The sequence below is a fragment of the Adiantum capillus-veneris genome, chromosome 5 (assembly GCF_014529385.1).
Source record: "Adiantum capillus-veneris isolate H3 chromosome 5, ASM1452938v2, whole genome shotgun sequence".
Classification (NCBI taxonomy): Eukaryota; Viridiplantae; Streptophyta; class Polypodiopsida; order Polypodiales; family Pteridaceae; genus Adiantum; species Adiantum capillus-veneris.
Window position 1 is genome coordinate 149,946,587 of NC_140935.1, and position 25,560 is coordinate 149,972,146.

Genomic DNA, 25,560 nt, shown 5'->3' on the forward strand with positions numbered 1-25,560 from the left:
ATCACATCCTCTTCATCATCGTAACGTAAAACCTGCCTATTGCCGAACACACGTTGACATAAATAAACATCCCTACACTTAAGATCCGAAAAGACACACCCCATATTAAGGTTCATTACATAATCACTTTTAAAGTCAAAATCCTACTCCACCGAGGTGTAGCCTTAACACTTGGCACAACCCGATGGCTTGAGCCATAGGCTGACCTCGGACCCATGATCCCTTGATCCATGTTCAACCACTTTGATTTTCTGCATCCAATCCCTGCTTCTGCTCCACTTCAACAATTTCATCCTCTACCACATGTAATTGTACTGCCAATGGTTCTACATCCACATCAACCACAAGAAGTGAACCTTCTACAACTGTGTCCATGCTACTCTCATGTAGTTCCCTGCACATTTGTAGCTTGTGCTCCCATTTGAATATTAGTCTGCTGCTCCATCAGCTCCTTGCGGATCGATTCCAATTGCATTTCTAATTTAGCATTCCGCTCACGCAGTGCGACATTCTCCTCGTGGACCTTATGCTCTCTAGCAGCTTCAAACCACGACTTGTACTTATCAATCGGCTTCGCCATGTGTTCTTGAAAAAGCCCTGCTGCTTTGTGCCACAATTCCTTGGTGTAATCAAACACCTCTTTCTTCAAAACATCCACATTTGCATGAGAGATCAACACACCTGTGACACCCTGGCCATCCAAAGTGGCCCTCTCCAGATCCACCAATTGAGTTAAGCTATTCATCAAGAAATTGTTATCTGCAATAAGATGTGCAATCTTATCCTCCACTTCATGAAACTGCTTCTCTGTGGCCTCCTTAAGCCCATCTGCCCATATCTAAAACTCTTCTACAGTTCCTGCCATCTCAGAAATCCGGAGTTAGACCTTAGGAGGATTACTTTTGACAAAGGTGTGAACCATAGTCTATTTTAAGTGACTTTTGGGATGTTGGAGGTTAAGGGTCATTTTTTCTCTTTCATGTGAGGAAGAAAGACATTCAGTTATGTAGCGTGATGGGATGGGTAGATTTTCTGTGTAATGGTAGATTTCTAGTTGTCAGATGCAGTATGTCAGATGCAACAGTTTGTCGAATGCAAAATTCAGATTAGTTGTCGTATTTCTGTTTCATTCTCTCCGTGTATTCCATGTTCTGAGTACAATATAAGTGCAAAAATGTTCAGTTCGAAGTGTGTGTGTTGCTGAAATGATGCATGTGCAGTAGGCTAAATTTGTATGGTTGTCAGAGTGAAATGTCAGACGAATTGTCAGAATCTGTGTACAAAACTGCTCGGCTAAACAAACCATTAACACTAGCGATCACGGTGCTTATGAAGCGTCTTCATGGTCGGATTTACTCTCTCTTGTGGGATTGACGAGTACCAAGAAGATTACCGAGTAGCAATTATGATGACAATTACAAGAAGGCAAACAATTTGCAAAGCAGAACTAAGAAGATGATCAGAATACAAGGAGAAATCTGAATTGTAGAGATGGAATCTGATTTGCAACCACAAGAAGGTAACATTTTATCACAAGGTTTTCGAGAAGAATCGAAGTAATGGGAGGTAAAAAGAAGAAGAAGAAGTGGAAGATTTGTATGAGTAGGAAGCATGAAGCGGATGACTCTCCATGTGCGGTTGATGAATGCTCGATGAAAGATGCATGTAGGATATGGTGTATGGTTGATTTATGCACAAAGTTTCTTAGAATAATCCGTAAAGTGCATAAAGCATTAGATTTGGGGAAAATGAAGAATGCATTACAAAGGCTAATTGATTTTGAGGATGACTTGGAGAATGCATATGAATGGTTGGATACTCATAAAGGGGACAAGCGAAAGTCATGTTCAAGCAGGAAAAGCATTGGGCGATTACAAAAAGCATGTGAGAAGTTGAGCGAAACATTTGAGGATCCGTTTGAAGGGGAGTCCAGGGATGATGATGACATTTGGATTGGCATGGAGTTTGAAAGTCACCAAGTGGGAGTAACAAAGATGGAGGAGAAGGAAGTGCAGAAGGAGCTTTGCCAAGAGAGCCTCAAAGAGCCCTTAGCTACTCCTAACCTACCACTAGAGTATGCTCACGCAGTGACTGTGGAACTTCTACCAAACATATTCACACAAGAGGATTTGCAGCCGGATGATGTTGTGGAATTGATACATGAACCCCATAAGCAAATTTTGAAATCAGGATCCCAGTGCGTTGAACAAACCATAAAGGAGTTTACATATGCTGATTGTGATGGTTTACAGATTCCAACAAAAAGTCATTTTATTGTGTCTGAATTTACAGTTTGTCAGGAGAACTCAAAGAAGTCATCTGATAAGTCAGAGAATGTAGGTGCAGATTAGAATTTAATTCAAAAGTCAGAAAATGTAGATGCAGATCAGAATTTTAATTCAAAAGTCAGAGAATGCAGATGCAGATCAAAATCTAATTCAAAAGACAGAAGTCAATCAGAGGTCAAATGTGAAGGAGGATTTCAACAATTTGGACGGGGATATTGCAACAAAAGAAGCAAATACAAGAGTTGAGTGCTTGTATGACAAGCTGATGGAGATAGTTTCAAAGGTGAAGAAGGATGCTTTGCAAGAGCTGAATTTGGGATCTAAATTGAGTTCAAAAGTTGTCAAAGTTAGTGTTCATCTTGATGACATATTTATATTGAATTTGAAGAAGTTATTGCTGGAGTTCATTCATGTCAGATTTATATTGAATTTGAAGAAGTTATTGCAAGAGTTCATTCATGTATGTACTTGGGATTATTCAAATTTGAAAGGTATGGATTCAAATGTGTACAAGCATCAATTTAATGTGAAAGAAGATGCAATTTTAGTAATTCAACAGAGATAGAGAATGAATGCAAAGCTGAGTTGTCATCATGGAAGTCAAATCCTGATGCAAATTAAGCTAGAGAGAAAGGATGCAATGATGCAGGGGAATAGTTTGTTGGTTGAAGCTTTGGATACACAGGTTATAGATGATAGAGAGCGTGGAAAGGAATGTGATGGGAAAATAGAAAATCTGATTAGTGATGTGGATGCAAAGCAGAAGTCAACAGTGGAATGTCAGATTCTTATGTGGGAAGTCACAAAAGTTGTTGAGGGTGAAAACTTCGGTTTTGAAGTATCTAAATCTTTGATGTGGATAAAAAAAGTTCAGTTTAACTTTCACGATGTTTTTATTGTGAAGAAAGTTGGTGATCAAATCAACTATTTGGCAGATTTCGGTTCAAATTTATTTACAAAAGTTGTTATGATAGCATTCAGCTTGGAGGATGTCAAATGCAGATATTTGAAGGATCTGAAGCAGGTTTTACAAGTCCAATTATGTCAAAATAGGTGTGGAGGATCAAATTGGATTCAAGGAGGAAGTATGATGCGGAATATCAGAATAAGCCACATGCGAAATATCAAAAAAGGAAGCAAGTGGAAGATCAACAAAAACAAGAGGATATACAGCCAAAGGATATTGCAGAAGTGATATCTGAATCCTATAAACAGAAGTTGGAATCAGCTTATCAATGGGAGGAATTTTCAACAATTGAATTTCTCCATGATGAATATGGAGGAACAAGAGGCAAATCCATTCTAGGTCGTCAAAGCATGTTTGTTGCAGATAATTGCTATGGTTACATTGCAGGTGATACAAGAATACCAAAAAAGTTTATGCAAGCTTATCTTGATGCTTGGCAGATTCAAGAGCATATTTTGATGTCAAAGATTGAGTATGTGAAAGGAGAACATTCAGTTGCAAAGAATGTAGCTGAGCGGATTGTTTTATGGTCAGATTTTGATAAGAATGGACCAGATAGAATCCTCACAGGTGTGGATGGCGGATTATCAGAATTCAAATTTTCATGTGTTCCAGATTTTGGAGTTGTTGATTTGTGGAAGAGGAATGTGTTACAAGTTTGCATGGATGCTCAAGAAGTTCAAGAGGAATCAATAGATGGATTCAATGGAATGTGCTTTACTCAGGAGGATGATCCGATGGAGTTTATGCGGACTTTCTTCATCAAGGCAAAAATTTTGAGTGTTGTAAAAGTGTTGTCTGATTTGACAGTCAAGTTTCTTTCATTCAGTTTGATAAGGGAGTATGGTCCAATTTTCAAAATGTGGAGGAAGGATTTATTCAATGACAAGGCAAGAAGTCAGAGAAGCAAAAAGTCAGCAGTGTGGCATATTGATCAAAAATTAGTGGAGGATTATATTGCAGAAGAAAAGTCAGAGCATTTGCAAAATTTCAAAGAGGAGGATATTCAGATTGCTGTTATGCTGATTTTGTTTTATCTTTGCAAGTTTCTTCTTTTATCTAGTTTACGGATCAAGGGATTGTGGGTCCGAGGTCAGCCTACGGCTCAAGCCACTGGGTTGTGCCAAGTGTTAGAGTTAGACATTAGGAGGATTACTTTTGACAAAGGTGTGAAGCGTAGTCTATTTTAAGTAACTTTTGGGATCTTGGAAGTTAAGGGTCGTTTTTTCTCTTTCATGTGAGGAAGAAAGGCATTTAGTTATGTAGCGTGATGGGATGGGCGGATTTTCTGTGTAATGGTGGATTTCTAGTTGTCAGATGCAGTATGTCAGATGCAGCAGTTTGTCGAATGCAGAATACAAATTAGTTGTCATATTTTTGTTTCATTCTCTCTGTGTATTCCATGTTCTGAGTACAATACAAGTGCAAAAATGTTCAGTTCGAAGTGTGTGTGTGTTGCTGAAATGATGCGTGTGCAATAGGCTGAATTTGTATGGTTGTCAGAGTGAAATGTCAGACAAATTGTCAAAATCTGTGTACAAAACTGCTCGGCTAAACAAACCATTAAACATCCGCCTAACTCCGAAGACCGAGGAAGACGTACCTGACAAGGAAGGGATGATCGAATGCTGATGCATAGTGGACGAAATCTCTGTAAGGGACCTTGTCCAAACGAATGACGAAGAAGATTTTCAAGACTCGACTGATAAGATGCTAGAGGATAACGCGGATGATGAGCTGTCTAGTAGCTCGAGCCAGAGCATCAAACGGAAGGATCACCGAGTGATCTACTATGATTTCCCAAACCAAAACCCTCGAAGACAACGCAGGTATCGGGATAAACGCAAAAATAACCACAACAAGCACAGCGAGGACTCAGTACCTCAAGTGACTGACAAAACGCAGTACTTGAGATAAGTTGAAGTGACTGACTGGCTCAAGGATAGGATTTCAGGGTGATATATAAAACCTGACTCAACCAAAACAACATCAAAACAAAAACCAAAAAAAGAGAAAGATACCGAAAAACCGTTTAAGTTGTCCAAGATGGAGTGCAAGGCCAAATACAATGAGTTGAAACGGGCGTTGAAAGAAGTTTGGACAACAGAAATGGAAACTGACGAGGAATCAAATGATAATAAATTCAATGCACCATCCCACTATAAGAAGTATACCATTCAGGATAGGAAGATAGTGGTGCAAAAACACAAACGAGATCCCAAAGAACTAGAAACTTCTTATGATGGGCTTGAAAACACGAAAAGCATTAACTTAGCAGAACCAGGTGAGGAGCCTAAACCGGCATATATTGCCACAGACCTTACTGAAGAGGAAGAGCAACTTCTAGTCGATACGCTCAGGCAATATAAAGATGTCTTTGCATAGTCATACAAAGATCTAAAGGGGATAGATCCGGAGATATGTCAGCACACTATTCCCCTTAAGAGTGATGCCAGACCACGCAGACAACGTCCTTACACGTACAATGAAACTTTTGCACAGAAAATCAAGGAGGAAATAGACAAATTGAAGGACACCGAGTTTATCTACGAGATTGAGCACACAGAGTGGGTGTCCCCGATTGTGGTCGTACCCAAAAAGAATGGTAAACAACGTGTTTATGTAAACCTCAAGCAAGTACATGTAGCTACCATCAGGGATAACTATCCACTTCCAATAACTGATCATGTTATTGAGAGGGTAGCAGGGAAAGAGGCCTATAGTTTCTTGGATGGGTTCTCAGGATACAACCAGTTGACGATTAAGGCGGAAGATCAGCATAAGACAACTTTTGCGACAGAGTCGGATATATTTGCTTACAGGGTAATGCCTTTCGGCTTGACCAATGCCCCTGCCCCATTTCAAAGACTAATGACCCACGCATTCAAAGAATATCTCAGACAATTTCTGGAGATCTACATGGCATGGGGGATTCACTCTATATACAAAATGAGACGCCACCTACGAGCGAATAACTTTGATAAAACCCCTTTATACGACTGATATTAGGGAATATGACCCCCCCTTATTAAGCTTATACAACAATCAATGAAGAAAATTAGCATACCCCTATCTTACATATAAAATTTAGGTCTCAAATGATCTAACTGAGTAAAACTAGTAAAGAGTGTGTAGCATAGTGATTGGCAACGTAAGGAACCACTTCTGTTGATAACTAGATGTACCCTCAATGTTTCTTAGTTTGACTTTGAAACTATATGCCCGATTAGCCTGCACTCTGGATACTCGTCCAATTATGATCCATCCAAAGATGGTGTAAATCAACCACTTACCTGCTCCAAATCAGCCCTTATCTATGATAGGCTTGATGCAAAATTTGATGTGTGAGCTGATAAAAAACTTCCCCTAAATTCATCCAAGTTCTAGTACACACCGGTGACCAATTGTTACAAGTTATCAACTCAGGTCAAGTCCCCCCCCCCCCCCCCCCCCCCCCCCCCCCCACATAAATATGATACCTCTCTCCCTTATTTTTAAGCTTGGAAGATAAATTATTGGGGGCATGTACCTAACTTATACGCTTATGTAACTTGTAAAAAAATCCCCCTCCCTTGCACTTACGTGGTGCGGTAAGTTTTCCATGGTAAAATACCCCGGGCTACATGGATGATCTTTGTCTTCATTCCCATCGACGAACTGACCACATCACTCATCTGAGTAAAGTCTTTGTGAAGGAGTACGAGCGGAAGTGCGACGCGAGAGAGAGTGCGAGAAGAAGAGCACAACGATATGGTGAACTCGCTCTACTGTAATGTGTAGAGCATAGTGAGTTCTTATTAGGTTTTTACAAAAGAATATGTGTACATACCTGGCGGCCCGCCCACTTACCTGGGCGACCACATTGGGCTTTATACCCCAACAACCTCCCACTTAAAGTCCAATGTGGTACTTTAAGTGTGAGAGAAGCTACTATACAAGCTAATATACAAGAGATGTAGAGAAGTGACGTACTACCCTACACCTAATTGCTTGCGAAAATACGCAAAGCTCTCTGAGGGAAGTCCTTTTGTAAGTAGATCAGCAGGATTTTCTGTGGTGTGAACTTTGACAAGCTGAAGTTGCTTATCCTCGAGCATTTCCCTAATGAAATGATACTTCACATCCACATGCTTTGTCTTTGAGTGATAAACTGGATTGCGAGCCAATTGTATAGCACTTTGTCTATCACAATATAACACAGTCATCTCTTCTTTGATTCCCAAATCTGTTACTAGTCGATTAAGCCAAATTGATCCTTTGCATGCCTCTGATGCTGCAACATATTCAGCCTCTATAGTAGACTGAGTAACAAAATCTTGTAATCTAGAACGCCATGATACTTCTCCACCAGCCAATGTGAAGACATACCCTGACGTAGACCTTCGGTTGTCTAAGTCACCTGCATAATCTGAGTCTGTAAAACCCTTTACACTTAGCTCCTGACTCCCATAGCATATACACATACTCTTTGTAGCTTTTAGGTATCTCAATATTCCTTTCACTGCCTCCCAATGTTTCTTGCCTGGGTTTGACATGTATCGACTTACTACTCCCACTGCAAATGCAATGTCTGGGCGAGTAGCAATCATTGCATACATCAAACTACCCACTGCAGACGCATATGGAATCTTATCCATTTCAGCCTGTTCTTCCTCAGACAGGACACTGTTTGCTAAGTTTCACATATGGTGGCAACGTTGCAAAACCTTGTCAATATACTCTGTTTGAGATAACCAAATCAACTTCTTTGATCTGTCTCTCTCAATGCGCATACCAAGTATATGACTTGCCTCACCCATGTCTTTCATGTCAAACGATTTTGCCATCTTTGACTTCAAAGCTGAAATTTCTTCCAAGTTCTTGCCAGCAATCAACATGTCATCCACATACAAAATAAGGATCAAGCAACTGCCATCCTTAGCCTTCTTTGTATATAGACAGTGATCGAACTCACTACGTTTGTAGCCTTGAGAAAGCATAAACTTGTGGAATTTATGGTACCATGCCCTCGGTGATTGTTTTAAGCCATAAAGACTCTTTAACAATTGGCATACCCAATCTTCCTTGCCTTTCTCAACAAACCCTTCTGGCTGCTGCATGTAAATTTCCACATCTAAATCACCATGCAAGAACACTGTCTTGACATCCATTTGGTGCAACACCAAATCTAATATGGCAACCAATGCAAGAAAGCATCTCAATGTAGTCATCTTGACCACCGGAGAGAAGACTTCATCAAAGTCAATGCCTTGTTCTTGCTTAAAGCCCTTGGCAACAAGCCTTGCTTTGTACTTTGGCTGACTATCATGAGCGGTGATCTTATACCTGTAAACCCATTTACAAGGTAGAGCCTTTTTGCCCCGTGGTAATTTAACTAGCTTCCATGTCTGGTTTTTATGTAGAGCTGTCATCTCTGACTGCATGGCCAATTGCCAATTCCCGAAGTCCTTCATTTGCACTGCTTCCTTGTAACATGAAGGCTCATTGCAATCAGTCAACATGACATAGTTCATAGATGGAACAAACCTATCAGGAGGTCGCGTGACACGTCCAGATCTATGCACAATAGGTGGCTCAGGCTCAGCCACAACCTGTGGTTCCACTCTATCCTGTCCTTGCTCCTCTTGAGCCCTGACATTTTGTCTTGCACGTGCAGGTCCATCTTCTTGGAAGACAACTCTTCTAATCTCCTCAACCCTCTCTGGTTTAGAATGATATTTGGATTCATTAAAGTGAACATCATTGCTGCAGACAACCTTTCTGGATTCGGGATCCCAAAGTCTGTACCCCATCTCACCAGAATTACCATAGCCTAGAAAGATGCACTTTCTACTCTTTGGCTCAAGTTTGTTCCTAAATTCCTTTGGAACGTGAGTATATGCCTCAAAGCCAAAGACTCTGAGATGCTTGTATGAGGGCATTTTGCCTAACCATACCATCTTTGGCACTGAATCCTTTTGCAAAACCTTGCTAGGAGATCTATTTACAAGAGGAACAACTGTTGATACAGCTTCAGCCCAAAACCCATTTGGCAGCTGTGCATTAGAATACATACTTCTGACCTTCTCTTGTATGGTCCTATTCATCCTCTCAGCAACACCATTTTGAGGATGATTGTAAGGAGCAGTAAGTTCACGTTTTATACCTTTTGACTCACAAAAGTCCTGAAAGGCCTTTGAAACATACTCTCCACCATTGTCAGTGCGTAAGCATTTAAGCTTCTTGCCACTCTGATTCTCCACAAGTGTCACAAACGTTTTGAAAACACTAAACGCTTCATCCTTGTGCTTGAGAAAGTAAACGCATACTTTCCTCGAGTAATCATCTATAAATGTCATAAAGTAAGAAGCCCCCCCTAGAGATAGGTTAGGCATAGGTCCACACAACTCACTATGAACAAGTGCCAACTGTGTATCTCTTCTACTGCTTCTATGCTTATGTGGCTGCTGTGTTTGCTTACCATACAGACAATGTTCACAAAATTCAAGATCATTAAATGAAAAGCCAGGCAAATAAGCAGAACGAGACAAGATTTCCATTCCCTTCTTGGACATATGTCCTAACCGGCTATGCCACAAAGAAACGTTCGGCTGCTCGGTTACATCGATTACATTTTTAGAGACATTTGATACATAAATCATGTAAAGTCCTCCAGACTTTACTCCATGTGCTACTGTCATAGAACCCTTGGATATCTTCCACATGTTCTGTCCAAAAGTGGTGACGTAGCTAGCATCATCAAGTAAACTTGTGCTGATCAAGCTCTTTGTAATTGCGGGAACATGTCTCACATTCTTCAGCGTGAAAGAAGAGCCATTCTGAAACTTCAATTGAACATCTCCAACACCTAAGATCTCACATGTCTGCCCATTGCCTAGCTGAACATGATCTTTAGTGGTCACATAAGAGGTAAACCACTCCTTGTTTGGAGACACATGAAGTGATGCCCCTGAGTCTATAATCCAGTCACTCAGTGCATTTCCATCAGATGCTGTAAGAAGAGCTGAGTCCATTGTATTCTTCAAGAAGTAGATGTCTCCTGACACTAGGCTGTCATCCTCTGCAACAGTGTTTGTCACATTTATTTCTTGAATCTTCACTGAGGACTCGTTCTTCTCACCATGGTCTTCAGCTTTCTCTTTGCCTTTTTCTGCTTTCCATTCTCTGCAGTCTCTTTTCATGTGACCCTTCTTGCCACAATGGTAGCATTCTATGTCACTCTTGCCTTTAGCACCGTGGGACTTGCTACGAGACTGATTCCTCTTTCCACCTTTGTACTTTTCTTTGGTCCTTCCCCTGACAACTAAGGCTGTTCCTTTGCCTTTGTCCATTGTCTTTCTATTGGTTCTTCAGTAAGCAGACTTCCTTCTACACCTGCTATGTTCAAACCATCTGTAGGTGCAGAATTACTCAAAGCTGTGCGAAAAGTGTCCCAACTTTCCGGCAATGTGATCAACAGGAACATAGCTCTAACAGGTTCATCAAACTTGACACCTTGAGCTGACAACTGACTGTAGATTGTGTTGAATTCATTCAGATGATTGGACATAGGTGTCCCTTCTTTCATCTTCAAATCAACAAGCTTCTTAAGCCAGTATACCTGTGAAGCTGCACTCTGCTTCTCATAAAGATCACTCAGCTTTAACCATGCTTGATAAGCCGACCATTGGCAAAATAGGGCCCTCATTACTACACTGTGCCACCGACTTTGGTATGGGACAAAACAATAAGGACTCTTTTATGAAAGAGCAAGAGGAAATCCTCAGCTATCATTACAATGGGAAGGCGGCTCCTTCCACCCTCGGACCATGTACTGGCGCTCTCTCCCCAAGCAATAATATCTTCTAACGCCTGAGGGGCTCTCATAGCAAGGGGTAGCTCTGCTCTTTCACTTCAGGCTCTCAGGAGGCGTGCAAACCAACCTATAAATACTAAGATGAGGGCACTCCTTAGCCCTCACTTAGCTTGAGATTCAGTTTTTGGTTGTGGTTATCCCGCTCTGTGTCATTACTACTTGAACTTCCTAAAGCTATGGAGCTTGCAGCTTAAACTCCTCAGGTACTATGGTTTACCTAAACTCTCTTTTGCCTCCTTTATGACTTACTGTCAGAGACCGACTGGTTTTTTTGGGATTGACTGGCTCCTCTTGAGCCGGGCAATGAAAAGGAATAGAGGTAATACCATGGCATATACTGATGATTAATGGGTGTTCTGCTGCTTTGTGGAAGAAAGTACCTAGGAACTGTCGAACTCATTAACTACATATAAACATAGGAAAGGATGTTTTTTTAATTCATGTGCAGGAGAATACCATATACAGGTTCTTTCCGCAGTGTTTTTTTCTGCATAAATAGCCGGGTCTCGCCACAGGCTTTTTAAAAAAGCGGTCGAATGCTTAAATGAATAAGTATGTGGATGGAAGCATGATGGGTGGTTTGGCTTATTGGCTATTCTTAAACATCAACTACAACATGTTATTTGCATAAGAGTTGGTTGCTAAAAAGAATTGATATCCACTGTTGGATTACAATCGAGGTGTTTTTGCGTACTGGTTTTCTGAAAAGAGACTGCATGCAACACATACATCTCTCTGCTATGTATTTTTTTGGGTAAAATAGTGATGCTGATTAATTTGGTAAACTGTCGGGGCCTATCGGCTCTTCATATTATGTATAGTTGGCACATAATAGGCCAGTAAAAGAGGAATTGGTTGGAAGGATTTGGCATACATTGATAGATAGGCTTTTTTTGTTATTCTTTTGGAAAGGAACTATGAGCAGCAGGGCTGGAAAGCTGCGATATGATATGGGTCTCCTATTAAAACACTGCAGGGCATCACCATTTGCATGCTGTACCTTATTTCGGCATAACTGGTTTTTTTTCGCATAAAAATGGGGTTTTAAGGCGTTGTTCAAAACTGCTTTACTGTGGGTTCTCACATTCCCTAGTATCGGCATAACTGTTTTTTTTTTTTTAAATGATGTGATTCCTAGATTTTATAAAAACCGAGGCACTAAGTACTCCTTATCTCGGTGCTTGCTCACATTCTGAGGAAAGGATCATCATCTATATTTGAAAATAAAGATTGGATATAACCCAACGTTTTGGGTTTGGTTATGGTTTATGAAGTGGTTCTCTGTTCATACGGTTGATGAAGGTAGGTATATGGCAGTTTTTTGGTTTCAAGAGAAACTCGAAAAAGAGTATACCTAGCAGTCATGCTAACATGTTATGCTAGCACCTTATTGATAGCTTGTTTAAAAAAAGTGAGGTAGGTATCACCCTCATTTGGTACTATTGATAGACAAAAAGTCGGATTTCACATGTCCTTAGCTAAAGGAGTACCTTTGATACTATTTGTTTTAAATATGAAGGTAAGTATATGGTTACTGAGATATGGATCTCGAAATAGTTTTGACTCTTAATGGACTTCACCATGTAAGAAAGTACACATTAAAAAAGAATAAGAAAAGATTGCTAAAATACCAATAACCTAGCTTGTCTAAAGTAACTAAAACCGATAAGATGGACATGGATAACAACTGATATGGTCCATTAATACTTGTAAAACACATCCAAGGCTAACTGAATTGTTGTTTTGTTTGGATGGATGCAGGTAAGGACTCTATTTTATCTTGGAGGGTTTCTTTTCTTTGGCAAGCAACATTACTGTTATGAAATATCCACTGAAGAACGGGGAAGGTTTTTTACTACCAACCCCACTGAAAGAGGATCTCTTTCTTACAATCATTGTACTTAGATAATTCTGATACTGAGTTATTTTTGTACAAATCAGTGCATTGTTCCTTGGCCAGTTGTTTTTTGAATGTAGAAGTTCAATTATGTCTTATTAAGTAAGATTTAAAACAACTACACACACATACATATGTTGCCACCTCCAAAGAAGGTGAGGGAGGAGAGTGCCACAATTACTTCTTCACGATCACAACAATGCACGGGTCACATACTACTGTATATATGTACATGTCGCCACCTTTGGGGGAAGGTGAGGGAGGAGAGTGCCACAATTGCGTCTTCTTAGCTGCAGCAACATGCGGGTCACATACTAGTAGGGACAATTTGTAGACCATTGGGCAGGTTTCTTAACTAATGGAAGAATCTTTTTCGTGGACAAAAAACCAAGAAAAAGATCTCTCTTTCTCTCTCTCTCTCTCTCTCTCTCTCTCTCCAAGCTTTGGCCGAAGTTACTTGGTGTTTGCACACACATGTGTGCCGAGTCGAAAGTCGCTTAGGCTATGGTCACGCGAGGCTTAGTTTCCTGTGACACTCTCTGATGGCAAACAACTTTCCACTGGCATAGTTTTTTAAAAAGGCACAATTACAAAACTATGCCTTTCCACTGCCGTTCAACTGTCTCATGTTTGCGCTTTGCTTTCCCTCTCTCTTCCTTTGCCTCATGGTACGCCCTCAGCTCCTGTCAGATGTTGTCGCAGCCTTATAGATAAACTAAGCATCGCATGACCATAGCCTTAGACTACTGGTTGTTGAATGGAAGGAAGAATTTGAAGTTTGAAAGTTATATGAAAGGATGAAAAAGTCTCTCCGACTGCCTGACGGCGCCAACCTCCAGGAGGGTGAGGTGGCCTACCATGCGCGACTCGTTTGTGAGTGTCTGAGGGCAGCAGGACCCGATTTTTTGTTGGCGCTACACCCAGATCTGCACCCAATCCAATAGTTCTCGCATCATGGAGGCCCTCTCCACCTTCTTCCAGCATATGCACACGGCTCAGCTGTAGCAAAATCTTGATGGCTCTCGCGGATCCCGACCTAGCCACGATGTTGTCCTTCAAAGTTAAAGAGAGACTCTACGCCCGCCCTTCAGAGAAAGAGAGAGATGGCGATGAGAGAGAGAGAGAGAGAGAGAGAGAGAGAGAGACTCTGCTCAGCATACCACCAGTGGCAACTGCCACTTCTTCACATCGACCTCGGCCCATCCCCAAGGCTTCACTGCCTCCAGCATTGCTTGCACACCTACCTGGCTCCACGCCCTCCCATTCCTCACTCACAGATCTCCTAATGTGCCATTGATGGCTGACGCCCAAACACCTTAGCCACCACACCTCTCACGTCAGTGCAGGTCCTGTGCAATTGTCTAGGAGGGAAACGACAGAGTCAAGCGCCCTTATCTTGAAACGGGCAATCAAATTCAAATGTTTTGCATGCTCCAATATTCCTGTTCACTTCCCCGCACGGGATCAGAGACAGTGGAGGGGCAACGGTCAGGACAAACAATTTTCTCTCTCTCTCTCTCTCTCTCTCTCTCTCTCTCTCTCTCGGTTGCGCCTGTTCACCTCCCTCCAACAAATAACCCTGCTCGATCGCTCCCCATTTTTTCTAGTTGCCACCACGTGGCATGCCGGAATTCCCTTTTCCATAATAGAGTAGTATAGATTTGACCTTTGGGGCCAATGAGATAGATAGCATTGCTTTGGACATTCAAGACCTCCCAAATATGCGAAGCCAAATCCTAGGCTTGTGGCATTATGCAAGACACCGATTTGAAAAAAAGGGGGGGTTGGAGCCCCCCCATCATCGGCGTGCGTGCGGACGATGGGGGGCTCTAGTCCCCCCCTTTTTTAGATCAACACGAACAAAGCTAAGAGTGTTTGCCTATTTCCAGGCAATGATAGCTCTCCAAATGCAATCACCTAAAATTGCATCTAGTAGGCATTTCACCTTTGGATCCAATGAGATAGCTAGCAGTGCTCTGGACATTAAAGACCTCCCTCATATGCGAATCCATCTCCTATAGGCTTGTGGCATTATGCAATACGCTGATTTGAAAAAAAAAGGGATCAACACGACAAAAGCTAAGAGCCCTACGCTATTTCATGGGTGATGAGAGCTCTCAAAATGCAATCACCTACACTTGCATCTTATAGGGATGTTGTAATGTTGATGCTAAAGTTTTTATACTGCTCGGGTAGACATGTATGCCAAATGTGGTGTTCTTGAGGAGATTCCTCTCAAATATTTCCTCCCTTGGAATGCATTGATTGCCAGGTATTCCCTAAAGGCCTAAGAAGCTCTCGGTTGTTTTTAGTGGATGACATGGGAGGGAGTCTCTCCAAATGCAATCGCCTATGCTTACATCTTGATGACATGTGGTATTAGGGAAGATATTGGTATGGGCATAAGAATTCAAAATGCTATGGTTAGTTAGGGGCTTTTGAAAACAAACCACAATTTGTCCTAAATCTTGGACGAGTTGTATGCCAAATGTAATGTACATCAGAAAGCACACAAAGTGCTCGAGGAGGTTCGTCTTTGGGATGCCGTGAGGATGCTGTCTCCTTACACATATTGATTGTTGCAGGTCTATTGGAGAAACAAATCAAGCTTGGCAATGCTTTGGCTATGTCAAGGAAGCTCTAGGATGTCTTATCCAAATGCAAAGAGAGGGCCTTTCTCCAAATGCAATCACATATGCTTGCACAACATGGATGTCACAAGGAATGTTTGGGCTATTATAAAAAAATGTAAATTGGAAGTTTTTCTCTAGATGCAACCACTTAGGTCTGCACCTTGAAGCATGAGGGGTTGCACAAACTTGTTGACATGGGCAATAGAATCCACATTGGGATTGTTAATGTGAGGATGTTGCAAAAAGTTATTGTCCTTGATGGGCTTTGGTTGACATGTATGCCAAATTCCACATCCTCACAAAATCACAAAAGATTCTTGACACTTCCATATCGAGCATATCACCATTAGGAACAAGTTGACTGCAAAATACGTTGAAATGTTTTTTGAAAGGCTACTTTGGGTTGTTTTCATATAAACAAAAAGTGAGGGCTTCTTGCCAAGAAAATATTGTTGGAATGCACGTATAAGATGTTATTCTAAACTGGGTTGCATGATTCATTATTCGACATTCGTTTTATTCATGAATAATGGTCAATTAATACGTTCTAAGATTTATTCGTGCGTATTATTCATTACCACATCAGCTTTTAAAAAAAAACGTTTCATTACTTGCATATCGATCGATAAACTATCGATCGATACTTAACAGATCAATAGGCTTTTGATCAATAGTTTAAATCGACCTATATGTTTTTGATCGGTATAGTAGTAGTATATACAACCCAAATTTGCGTGCCTTATCTACATTCCCTTCACCAAAGTGTCAAGTTATCTCCGACATAGAAAGGTTGAGTTGTCAACTTAAAAAATCTTTGATTTTTTAAGAAAATAATATTTTTAATGTTTATACATTAAAAATAAAATAATTATATAGATTTGAATCACCTATAATTCTTAACAATAGAAATTATTCTTTAACCCTATTGCTAAGCTTCAATAAATTACTCTAAGCAATAGAGACTATACTTTTAGCTCTACTTGTTTAAGAATAGATAAATAAATAATTGTAAGCATTAGAGGCTACTTTTCTAGCTATAGTGCGAATGTATAATCTAACATTAGAATCTATACTCTTAGCTCTATTTGTTTTAGAATAGATACTAAAAGTGATATTTGATGGTGAAAATCTATCATAGCTATAATATGTGCACAAATAATAGTGTTAGTTCATACATTTTGGAACATATACACATACATGTAGGGTCTTTTGGTTGTCATGAACACATGTTCTTACCTCCATATAGACATAGAATAGGTAAACTTAGTGCCTCTTGGTTGTTATGACTCTCTTACTTCCAAGTGAGGGTTTAAGGTATGAAGTAGGATTCACTTGGTTGCATAGAATAGGTCTACTTAGTGCCTCTTGGTTGTTATGAGATGACTCTCTTACTTCCAAGTGAGGTTTAAGGTATGAAGTAGGATTCACTTGGTTGTTATCGAGCTTTTGCTCTTACCTTTAAGTGAATATGGTGGATTACCTATAGAATTCACTAGGTTGTGATTGAGCAAAAGCTCTTACCTCCTAGTGAATATTAGTCATGCATAGTACTTGGGAGTCACATGGATGTTATCAAGCTCATGCTCTTACCTCTATGTTGATATAGAAATTAGAGACCTCAATTATTTTAGGGTCGATTGGTTGTGTTTGAGCAGTAGCTCCTACCTCCAAGAGACATAGATAGTGGAATGTGAGATGACTCCATCGCTCATCTAGGTTGCCTTGAGCAAACGTTCTTCACCACCTAATAGTCAAGAATGATATATCCATTGGTGATATTTCCTAAAGGATTATCTTAACACTATTCATTCATCATTTTAATTTAGCAAATCATATCTATAACCTTTTATCTTTGTCATTGCGCTATTATGGTGAAAAATTATAATCATAGTATATCTATTGATTGTAGGATATGCCATTGTTGAAGTCAAAAAGCATGGTGCGACGAAAAGAGTGGTCATATGTGGAGGAAAAAGAGAGAGGCAAAACAATTTCTTTTTTGGAATGCAAACATTGTGGGCATAACGTGCCACGCAACGCAACTCGCATCAAAGAACATTTATTCGGAACTAGTCCCAATGTGAAAGAATGTGGAGCACCACCTAACGACATATGGGTCCATTTTACAGGGTATGTAAAGAAATGCAAACATGCAAGACTTTTTCTTAAGACATAGAAGGGTATGACAGGTGCGTCATCTGTCAACATAGAAGAAGTGAGTGTAGATCAAGAAGACATGTGAGCTAACCAAGGACCTTCAATGTGATAGATGGAAAAATGTAAACATCTTTTCATGATAATGTATCTCACTTTTTCTCACTGTAGCTCCATATTGAGCTATATATATCACTTTTTTGATTTAGTAGCAACAAAGTCAAGTATTGAAGAGAATTCGCATAAACATAAGTATTGAGGGCATTGCTTGGGAATCAAATAAAAAGACATTGCTTGACTCTCAACAAAGTCATCAATTAGCAACTCCAAAAAAAATTCATTGCCATAAACATAGAGAGAATACAATGCGTCTCAAAAAAGGACGGGATAAATTGCCATTAAAATTTTCAACTACAGTCTACAATGTCTTTAAGAAATTGTGATATCCACCACTTCTTTAAGATCTGCGTTCAGTGCTGCCTCAAGTATATCCACCATTTCTTGAATATCTGCCTCATGACTTGGTCCTGCCTCCTCAGGCAAGGGAGAGAGAGGACCGTACCGCTCTTCGTATCTGGCAAGTTTTCTCTTTAAAACAACTACTTCTTCTCCTTTGACTACCAACTTCTCTTGTAGAGAGAAAATGCTCTCTCCCTGGCTGGCTAGTGTAGCCCCTTGAGACACAATATTAACAATTTGCTCATGCTCATCTGGTACGAGCACAAATGGCCTCTTTCGTGCAGGTGGATCTGCCTCCCCACGACGCGGTTGTGCCCTTTCTTTAGCTCTTCCAAGTCCGACACCAGCGTTGAAAGGATGGTTTGTCCAAAGGACGCGCTTCTTCATTATATCTTGCAGGAAGACTTGTTTGATTATTGTAGGTAGACTGTACTCCTTTTGATGAAGCGTAGGAGAAACACACACGCAAGCCCTTTGTGTTGCAAATCTGAGATTCTCAATGGTTCCGTTGCCTTGGCACCACCTGACCTCCTGAACAGTACATCTTTCACAAAAAAAGAGGGACAACACTTGCATACGTCTTCCAATTTCATTGGTTTGCCCTCCAAACCTTTGGGCTCCACGGCCTCAACAAAGAATGAGGAGAGGTCTTGAGCCGCGTAACTCATGGTCTCCTCTCTGAAGATGCATTGAGACTCTTCGTGATCGAGCTCACCATCGACATTGGGAGGAGTATATGGGGCTGCCATTTTTTGTCAAATCACACGACAATAAATAATTAGATCGAAAAAATAGATACACATTGATTAAAAAACTACAATCAATGGTACAATCAATGTTAACATTCACACAATTTTAAAATTCACATCTCTCTCATCAATTTATGTAATAAAATAGCATGAAATTTCAAATCAATGGACATGAGACAAGACAAAACTATATCATTGCAAAGTATAGACACGTCTTCAAATTACAAGGTATGATTTCAAATTTCAATCATTGGATGGCCTCAAGCCTGCACTATCTAGGAGTGTGCGACCAACACGCTTAATGCCTTGTAACATGCTGAGGAGATCATGTGAGGACTGTTGGGGTATAAAGCCCAATGTGGTCGCCTAGGTAAGTGGGCGGGCCGCCAGGTATGTACACATATTCTTTTGTAAAAACCTAATAAGAACTCACTATGCTCTACACATTACAGTAGAGCGAGTTCACCATATCGTTGTCCTCTTCTTCTCGCACTCTCTCTCTCACGTCGCACTTCCACTCGTACTTCTTCAATTGGTATCAGAGCTCAGATCGAGGCTCGGGGCAGCATTTGCAGGTAGCCAGAGTCACATGCTCAGATTGGAGTGAGATTCGACAGGCGAAGACACGGCCCCAAATCCTGTGGGACATCCCAAAGGGCTTGGTGCTCTCAAAATTTCATTCTGAGGTCATCTCGGCCACCGTTTGGCTTCGACAAAGTTCTACGTAGGCCATTTTCGACTACGTGGTCTCGACGGGTGCAGATTCGACTCTGCAAATTTGGGGTCTCGGCGTACGACTGCAGGTGCTGAGGATATCGACACTCCTAGAGTGTTGATTTGTGGCTGTCTACACATCGAAGGATGGCTCACAGTTCTTGGAGGCGTGTCACATACGACACGGGCGCATCTACACACAGACTGTAGGCGACATCCACTAGTTCATCAGGTAGCTTGTGTTTGCTGCTTGATATTCCAGATTTCATCCTGACATTGCAGGTACTCCCACATGGGATGTATTGTTAGAGATGATGTATGTCTATTAAGGGTTTGCTGGCTGTGAGTCACGCAGCAAACAACCACCGCAGTGGTTACAACATATAGTGGGAAATTTGTGGATGTATGACTTTGTGGGAAGTCTATGTATTGTCAGATTTACTGCAGCCTTTGTTGAGGGTCGAGTGACGTTTTATTGAGCTGGGGGATTCTCGAATGTTGAGATCCTTTCGGTGATACAGGTCTTGGAGCGATCCCTCGAGCACCCTTAGATAGGCAGCTACGATGTATTGACTGTGAGTTAGACAGTTGGGATTGCATCTTTGCTTTACTGCCGTTGAGGCATTGTCGCAGTCTATGCTTACAAGACAGTGACACGATAGTACAAGTGCAGGACAGGTTGAAGGAGTACGAGCGGAAGTGCGACGCGAGAGAGAGTGCGAGAAGAAGAGCACGACGATATGGTGAACTTGCTCTACTGTAATGTGTAGAGCATAGTGAGTTCTTATTAGGTTTTTACAAAAGAATATGTGTACATACCTGGCGGCCCGCCCACTTACCTGGGCGACCACATTGGGCTTTATACCCCAACAACCTCCCACTTAAAGTCCAATGTGGTACTTTAAGTGTGAGAGAAGCTACTATACAAGCTAATATACAAGAGATGCAGAGAAGTGATGTACTACCCTACACCTAACTGCTTGCGAAAATGCGCAAAGCTCTCTGAGGGAAGTCCTTTTGTAAGTAGATTAGCAGGATTTTCTGTGGTGTGAGCTTTGACAAGCTGAAGTTGCTTATCCTCAAGCATTTCCCTGATGAAATGATACTTCACATCCACATGCTTTGTCTTTGAGTGATAAACTGGATTGCGAGCCAATTGTATAGCACTTTGACTATCACAATATAACACAGGCATCTCTTCTTTGATTCCCAAATCTGTTACTAGTCGATAAGGCCAAATTGATTCTTTGCATGCCTCTGATGCTGCAACATATTCAGCCTCTGTAGTAGATTGAGTAACACAATCTTGTAATCTAGAACGCCATGATACTGCTCCACTAGCCAATGTAAAGACATACCCTAACGTAGACCTTCGGTTGTCTAAGTCACCTGGATAATCTGAGTCTGTAAAACCCTTTACACTTAGCTCCTGACTCCCATAGCATATACGCATACTCTTTGTAGCTTTTAGGTATCTCAATATTCCTTTCACTGCCTCCCAATGTTTCTTGCCTGGGTTTGACATGTATCGACTTACTACTCCCACTGCAAATGCAATGTCTGGGCGAGTAGCAATCATTGCATACATCAAACTACCCACTGCAGACGCATATGGAATCTTATCTATTTCAGCCTGTTCTTCCTCAGACACAGGGCAATCTTGTTTGCTAAGTTTCACATATGGTGGCAATGGAACACTCAGTGCCTTTCCCTTCTCCATATTGAAACGTTGCAAAACCTTGTCAATATACTCTGTTTGAGATAACCAAATCAACTTCTTTGATCTGTCTCTCTCAATGCACATACCAAGTATATGACTTGCCTCACCCATGTCTTTCATGTCAAACGATTTTGCCATCTTTGACTTCAAAGCAGAAATTTCTTCCAAGTGCTTGCCAGCAATTACCATGTCATCCACATACAAAATAAGGATCAGCCAGCTGCCATCCTTAGCCTTCTTTGTATATAGACAGTGATCGAACTCACTACGTTTGTAGCCTTGAGAAAGCATAAACTTGTGGAATTTATGGTACCATGCCCTCGGTGATTGTTTTAAGCCATAAAGACTCTTTAACAACTGGCATACCCAATCTTCCTTGCCTTTCTCAACAAACCCTTCTGGCTGCTGCATGTAAATTTCCACATCTAAATCACCATGCAAGAACGCTGTCTTGACATCCATTTGGTGCAACACCAAATCTAATATGGCAACCAATGCAAGAAAGCATCTCAATGTAGTCATCTTGACCACCGGAGAGAAGACTTCATCAAAGTCAATGCCTTGTTCTTGCTTAAAGCCCTTGGCAACAAGCCTTGCTTTGTACTTTGGCTGACTATCATGAGCGGTGATCTTATACCTGTAAACCCATTTACAAGGTAGAGCCTTTTTGCCCTGTGGTAATTTAACTAGCTTCCATGCCTTGTTTTCATGCAGAGCTGTCATCTCTGACTGCATGGCTAATTGCCAATTCCCGAAGTCCTTCATTTGCACTGCTTCCTTGTATCATGAAGGCTCATTGCAATCAGTCAACATGACATAGTTCATAGATGGAAAAAACCTATCAGGAGGTCGCGTGATACATCCAGATCTACGCACAATAGGTGGTTCAGGCTCAGCCACAACCTGTGGTTCCACTCTATCCTGTCCTTGCTCCTCTTGAGCCTTGACATTTTGTCTTGCACGTGCAGGTCCATCTTCGTGGAAGACAACTCTTCTAATCTCCTCAACCCTCTCTGGTTTAGAATGATATTTGGATTCATTAAAGTGAACATCATTGCTGCAGACAACCTTTCTGGATTCGGGATCCCAAAGTCTGTACCCCATCTCACCAGAATTACCATAGCCTAGAAAGATGCACTTTCTACTCTTTGGCTCAAGTTTGTTCCTAAATTCCTTTGGAACGTGAGTATATGCCTCACAGCCAAAGACTCTGAGATGCTTGTATGAGGGCATTTTGCCTGACCATACCATCTCTGGCACAAAATCCTTCTGCAAAACCTTGCTAGGAGATCTATTTACAAGATGAACAGCTGTTGATACAGCTTCAACCCAAAACCCATTTGGCAGCTGTGCATTAGACAACATACTTCTGACCTTCTCTTGTATGGTCCTATTCATCCTCTCAGCAACACCATTTTGAGGAGGATTGTAAGGAGCAGTAAGTTCACGTTTTATACCTTTTGACTCACAAAAGTGCTGAAAGGCCTTTGAAACATATTCTCCACCATTGTCAGTGTGTAAGCATTTAAGCTTCTTGCCACTCTGATTCTCCACAAGTGTCACAAACGTTTTGAAAACACTAAACGCTTCATCCTTGTGCTTGAGAAAGTAAACCCATACTTTCCTCGAGTAATCATCTATAAATGTCATAAAGTAAGAAGCTCCCCCTAGAGATAGGTTAGGCATAGGTCCACACAAATCACTATGAACAAGTGCCAACTGTGTATCTCTTCTACTGCTTCTATGCTTATGTGGCTGCTGTGTTTGCTTACCATACAGACAATGTTCACAGAATTCAAAATCATTAAATGAAAAGCTAGGCAAATAAGCAGAACGAGACAAGATTTCCATTCCCTTCTTGGACATATGTCCTAACCGGCTATGCCACAAAGAAACGTTCGGCTGCTCGGTTACATTGATTACATTTTTAGAGACATTTGATACATAAATCATGTAAAGTCCTCCAGACTTTACTCCATTTGCTACTGTCATAGAACCCTTGGATATCTTCCACATGTTCTGTCCAAAAGTGGTGACGTAGCCAGCATCATCAAGTAAACCTGTGCTGATCAAGCTCTTTGTAATTGCGGGAACATGTCTCACATTCTTCAGCGTGAAAGAAGAGCCATTCTGAAACTTCAATTGAACATCTCCAACACCTAAGATCTCACATGTCTGCCCATTGCCTAGCCGAACATGATCTTTAGTGGTCACATAAGAAGTAAACCACTCCTTGTTTGGAGACACATGAAGTGATGCTCTTGAGTCTATAATCCAGTCACTCAGTGCATTTCCATCTGATGCTGTAAGAAGAGCTGAGTCCATTGTATTCTTCAAGAAGTAGATGTCTCCTGACACTAGACTGTCATCCTCTGCAACAGTGTTTGTCACATTTATTTCTTGAATCTTCACTGAGGACTTGTTCTTCTCACCATGGTCTTCAGCTTTCTCTTTGCCTTTTTCTGCTTTCCAGTCTCTGCAGTCTCTTTTCATGTGACCCTTCTTGCCACAATGGTAGCATTCTATGTCACTCTTGCCTTTAGCACTGCGGGACTTGCTACGATACTGATTCCTCTTTCCACCTTTGTACTTTTCTTTGATCCTTCCCCTGACAACTAAGGCTGTTCCTTTGCCTTTGTCCATTGTCTTTCTATTGGTTTCTTCAGTAAGCAGACTTCCTTCTACACCTACTATGTTCAAACAATCTGGAGGTGCAGAATTACTCAAAGCTGTGCGAAAAGTGTCCCAACTTTCCGGCAATGTGATCAACAAGAACATAGCTCTAACAGGTTCATCAAACTTGACACCTTGAGTTGACAACTAACTGTAGATGGTGTTGAATTCATTCAGATGATTGGACATAGGTGTCCCTTCTTTCATCTTCAAGTCAACAAGCTTCTTAAGCCAGTATACTTGTGAAGCTGCACTCTGCTTCTCATAAAGATCACTCAGCTTTAACCATGCTTGATGAGCCGACATCTCGTCTGCTACATTGAAGTAAACGCTTTCTGCCAAAGTCAGCATAATGGTAGAAAGTGCCAATTCATCCATTTCGCTCCATTCATCTTCGTCCATATCTTCTGGTTTTATCCCCTTGAGCTTTATAGGTTTTTTCTGCTTCTTTAGTACCAACACGTGCCAAATCTGCTTCTTCCAGAATGGGAAATAGGTTCCATCCAGCTTCTTGATATTGTAAATAGCAGTGTCCTGTGATCCAGCCATAGCTACGCTTCACAGTGGTTTACTTTCCTGGGAAAAATTCGGCAGAGTTTCCCCTGTAAACTGACCTCTGAACCAATATCAACCTGTCAAATGAACCAAGAAAGCTTCAGATTCTGCATGAATTTCGGCAGAGTCTCCTTTGTAAAATGGCTCTGGTGTACTCAAAAACAGACCAAAAAACAGCTCAAAAAACACTGTCTCTCTGACACTGTAAGCTGCGGGTAAACCTGTCCTGCACCTGTACTGTCTCTCACTGTCCTGTCACTGTCCTGTAAGCATAGACTGTGACAATGCCTCAACGGCAGTAAAGCAAAGATGCAATCCCAACTGTCTAACTCACAGGCAATACATCCTAGCTGTCTATCTAAGGGTGCTCGAGGGATCGCTCCAAGACCTGTATCACCGAAAGGATCTCAACATTCGAGAATCCCCCAGCTCAATAAAACCTCACTCGACCCTCAACAAAGGCTGCAGTAAATTTGACAGTACATAGACTTCCCACAAAGTCATACATCCACAAATTTCCCACTATATGCTGTAACCGCTGCGGCGGTTGTTTGCTGCGTGACTCACAGCCAACAAACCCTCAACAAACATACATCATCTCTGACAATACATCCCATGTGGAAGTACCTGCAATGTCAGGATGAAATCTGGAATATCAAGCAGCAAACACAAGCTACCTGATGAACTAGTGGATGTCGCCTACAGTTTGTGTGTAGATGCGCTCGTGTCATATGTGACACGCCTCCAAGAACTGTGAGCCGTCCTATAATGTGTAGACAGACACAAATCAACACTCTGGGAGTGTCGATATCCTCAGCACCTACAGTCGTAGGCCGAAAACCCCAAATTTGAAGAGTCGGATCTGCACCCGCCAAGACCACGTAGTTGAAAATGGC

At 41.3% G+C, this 25,560-nt stretch overlaps 1 pseudogene; it reads right to left on the reverse strand.

The window, feature by feature from the left end:
• Positions 1–234: 234 nt before the first annotated feature.
• LOC147458278 (uncharacterized) lies at positions 235–580 on the reverse strand (annotated as a pseudogene).
• Positions 581–25,560: the final 24,980 nt, after the last annotated feature.